Here is a 5,000-nt window from a genome sequence, read left to right on the forward strand (position 1 = left end):
AAGATTATATTAATATATTAATATATGATGCCTTAGTAAAAAGAATTCTCCCCTCTATTTCTTTTCTTTCTCCCCCCTCCTCTCTCTCTCTCTCTCTCTCTCTCTCTCTCTCTCTCTCTATTATATATATATATATATACCAGGGTTTTGTAATAGCCGGTAACCGGTTATGTGTGTGTGTGTGTGTGTGTGTGTGTGTGTGTGTGTGTGTGTGTGTGTGTGTGTGTGTGTGTGTGTGTGTGTGTGTGTGTGTGTGTGTGTGTGTGTGTGTGTGTGTGTGTGTGTGTGCGCGCGCGCGTGTGCGTGTGTCAGACATCAAAAATAGCTCTACCAAAATATATGAGCTACGCAACTCTATTTAAATTACGCGTGAATCATATGGATGAGGAAGGTGACGACCGTGTTTTTAGAGCCGATAAATTTGTTGAAAGTGTACTGTATGAAAACGTGTTGCTATTTTCATCATTTCACCACACATGCAGGCTGTAACAGAATGTAGTATTTGCAGTTAAAACGCGCCGTGTGTTCCCAACGAGTTACTTAATGTTTAATGTCCCCCTATAACCACGCAACTTGTGCGTGAAATAAACTATATATATATATAATTATATATATATATATATATATATATATATATATAGTTCGATAAAAAGACTCTTTTCCAACAAGAAGTCAATGGGTGTAGTTTTTACATGTTGACGTGGACGGACTCATTTGTTTTTGCAAAATACGTTTGTCATGATTACTGTGTTCATTTCCATTCATCATTATGAAATGAATCATACTATATGATGCAAATTGAACGGTATATTTAATTGAATTTAACGTTATGCTTAATTCGATAAAAGAATGACGTTTGTTTCACGTTTAGGTAAGCACATTAAATGTATCATGTCCTTGCATCGTTTGGCATTACGCAATATTATAAACAGGCAAGCGTAAATTTCGCTAAAAACGACTGCGACGTTTGTCGTAGTGCAAAAGTCGAGAAATTATGGCGATATATAGTGTGCTTGGACCGTTCGTATGCTGCTGTTGGGAAATTGCTAAATGTAAAGCAAACAAGCGAACTCGCTGAGTGCTGACGCTCACGAGGTTTATGACTCGTGTAAACATAAACAGTTGTGTAGCGCGTACGCAAATAATTTCAACATTGGCGAAAAGCCCCAACGTTACACTTTGTTTTAAGTGCAAGTGGTTTTGACACACAAGGTGTGAATGACGAAATCGTCTGGATGTATTTCTACCACCTAAACTGACCCTCTATAAATTATATATATCATTTAACCTACCGTATGATATTGTTCAAACTGCCGTCATAGAGTTAAATATCAATGTGTATAATTTGTGACATTCATATAGCGTTTTTTATTTTTGGCACGATGAAATAAAAATGTCAGTGTCCAATTGCTTTGCTAGCACTTCACCATAAAAATATTCCTTTAAACTGTTCTGTAGCGTATTTATCAGATGAACCATATTCTTTAGGGCAGATGTTTTTACGTTTACGTAGACTTTGCTCACATGAATCTGCTTAAAAACGCGAAGACAGCGCCGTTACGCTCTCTCACGCTACGTAATCCCACGCTTCCATACTCTCCCAGGTATCATCCGTTATAACCGCGGTTCATTTTGCTCGAACGATTTCGAAAATAGTCTCAAGGATCAAGAAAGTATGTATAGGACCATTACCTGTCTATTAACATCGGTGGCTCTAGGTCGGGTGAGAGCCGCGGTGTGTGCTGTCCCATGTCGCTGTGCACCGCGGTAGTGTCATCCAGCGATGGTGGGTCAGTCGTGACATTACCGAGCAGCTCTTGACAGCTCGACACGGAGATGAGCTCGGCACTACTCGTCATGCATGCGGCCGAATAGTCGTCTTCGGTCGTCGGCAGCAGGTGGCACTCGAACGACGTGCTGCTTCCTTCCGTCGCCATCGCGTCGCTGACGACGACCTGACGTTTTCCGACGCGCCGCTCTCCGTCGTCGCTCGACTCTCTGTCGTCACCGCTGCTGTGCTTCGTCGCCGAGCAGGGGCTCTGCGGTCGGTACGGGTGCCGCTGGATGGGAATCGCGCTCGACGTGACGAGACAGTCTCGCACGGGCTCCGAGAACGAGACGGTGCTTTTAACCGCGCGCCGGTCGACTCTAGCGGTCAGCAAATCCGGTTGACGTCGCTGTGCCGACGCGCCGGCATCCTGTCTTGCGTCGAGGACGTCGGTAGAGTCGCCGTCGTATCGCGACTGGGCGACAACGCTGGGGGCGCATGGGGGCGCCGCGAGCGAGCCGACGCGTCGAGGTGGCGCTGGAGCTGGAGAGCCCATGCGTGGTCGCCGGCTAGCGTGACTTGTCGTCGGCGTCGTCGTCAGGAGTCGCAGCGAGTTGGTCGTCGGGTCCCTGCAGCACGCGAGTCGGCCGTCGTCGGGCGTGATACAGTTAAAGTTGGTCGTCGGGATGGCGCTGCCTGCCGACCGTCTGTCGTCGTCGCCTTCCATCTGAGAATCCGTCGCGTAGAATCTTTTCCGAAACGTCTGCCCGTGCACGGCGGAGTACTTTCCCGTCAGCATGTCCGCGTGATCGCTGGCTAGCGGCGAGTAAGGGTAGACTACTGTCGGCGAGCTGCGTGCATTCGTCAACCGACTTGCCGTGACGCCGAACGACGTAAACTCACCATCTTCGGTCGGCAACGGCGGGAAACTTTGCTGCCGGCGTATGTCGTACTGTGCTCGTTCGTTCTTCATCGACGACGAAGTGTAGGTGTCGCTGCAGCTGCCTTGCATACTCGGATCGAGCGAGTCGAGAACGTCGGACACGTAGTTGAGATAGTCGAGAGCTTCGTGGAAGATCTCGTCGGCGTCCCTCTGGCGGTGCTCACCGGTACTACCCTCACTCGACGTCTCTCTCAGAATTACCTCCGTGTCAAGGTCGACGCAGCTCACCAGCTGCATCGAGATGTCGGCGCTCTCGGCCGTCTCGTAATCGCGACGGTGGCGCCGCGAACCCGAACTGACGTCGTCGCTCCTGTGCTTTCCGTGAGCGGTCGGCGCGCGCTGCCCGTCGGCTGACGACTGACGCGCGTGACGGCCGTGTGTGATGGCGGGCAGCAACGACCCTGTGCTAGGCGTTCTCGACGAAGATGCGTTCGTCGGAGGCACGGTCGCGTGCTCGTTGTCATGGTTTCGGCAGACGACGAGCCGAATCTCGCTGCTGCAGCGCATCAGCATGACGACCGACTCCTGGCTGAGGTCTTTAGTCGCGTGTCCGTTGACGGAGAGGATGCAGTCGCCTGAAACCGCAACGGTCTACTCTAAACCAGCATGTCATGCTGTGTGATATTCTAACATCTAGAAAGAACTGCGTGCACAGTCTCTCAATCACACCTTCTCCTCCTCCCCCTCCACCTGCTCCCTCCCCTCTTCCACTTTCTCCACCTTCTCTTTTCCTCCACGACCTCCACCTTCTCTTCCTCCTCTTCACCATCGTTCTTCTTCTCCTTTTGTTTTATCCTTCAACTTCTTCTCCACCTTTCTCATTCATTATCCCACGCTCGCTACTTCGTGCCTCTTCCCTGACCCTGTCTCTCTTGTATTTTTTTCTGAATCTGTCTCTCCCTCTTTCTCTCTCTCCCTCTTTCAATCGTGTTCCCTTTCTCTTCCCCTGTTCTTTATACCGCCACTCTCACTCTCCATTTCTCTGTCTGTTTTTTATATATTTTATTTAATTTCTTCCATACTTCGTTATCTCGTTCCCCTTGTATGTAAATGTATCTATCTAATCACTGTAGGTCATTATATTTATATATATATATATATATATATATATATATATATATATATATATATATATATATACAATATATATATATATGTATATATTGCATATAATAGTATACTTATCACACGTGTGCACGCACGCACGCGAAAAGGCACGCACGCACGCCTATGCAAGCGCCAAACACTAACATAAACCATGAGTTCATTAACTAGGCGGGGCAGGGCCAATTTACCCTTCGAATAAATATTTACTTAAAAGCCTTTGTATGCTTCGGCTCGAAGTACTGTTTGTGCTGGCGAACACCGACGCGCTGTGTGCACAACGGGCAATGCGCTTCTCACGATCTTAGCCTTCCGAGCGGTCATTTTCCGGTTTCCGTGTGGCGAATTGCAGTTAGCATCACGCGACGCGTGTGCGTCCAGCTCCGATTCAAATGTCGCACGACGCGCCCTTGTGCCCGCTCAGCTTCCGGGCGGACGTTTCACACAGTCGCACTGTCGATGCAGTTTGCTGCTGAGGGAAGTATACCGATCGACACAAAGAAAACGCGTCAGGCTAGAGCCGAACGCGTTGTAGGCCCCCCCATACTCTCTGCTTGCGCAGATTAACGAAACACTTCTACTGTACGTCCGTTTCCTGCGCATAGATATCTTATCATAAGTAAAATCACGTGTTCAAGCTATTATATATTGCCAGCAATTGTTTTTTTTAAAGGTGCATGAGGAAAATGTAGTTGTGTAATCGCTCAAGACGCCGCAATTTTCCATGGTTATGCACTTGCTGCTCATAAGTTAGATTAAGTCAGTCGGCTGTTAACAATATAACAACACCAACACTATTTTTAATAACACTAAAAACACACTTTTATCTAGTAAAGAGATTTAGATGATATTAGCTTAGCGTTCTTTAGCGCGTTGCTTTTTCTCGTATTTCTTTTTTGTAAGATATATTCCTCACAAGAAAGGGCATCGTAATATTTTATGTTGGGTTATTTTAATTAACTGCGACTTAATTAACTGGTAAATTACTGGGACGTGAAAAATAATTTATGCCTTGTTATGATTACGATGTCCGGATTTATTTTACTTTATTTCTAATACAGTCAATTAAGACATAGCTACAAAGTGGCGGGGTGCATATTTACGGTAATTTTCATGAACTGGGCAAAAATGAATGACCAAAATCTTACATATTGTTTCACTGTACGTTAAACTAACTATTAGACT

This window comes from Priapulus caudatus, unplaced genomic scaffold (assembly GCF_000485595.1).
Source record: "Priapulus caudatus unplaced genomic scaffold, Priapulus_caudatus-5.0.1 Scaffold513, whole genome shotgun sequence".
NCBI classification, from domain to species: domain Eukaryota; kingdom Metazoa; phylum Priapulida; class Priapulimorpha; order Priapulimorphida; family Priapulidae; genus Priapulus; species Priapulus caudatus.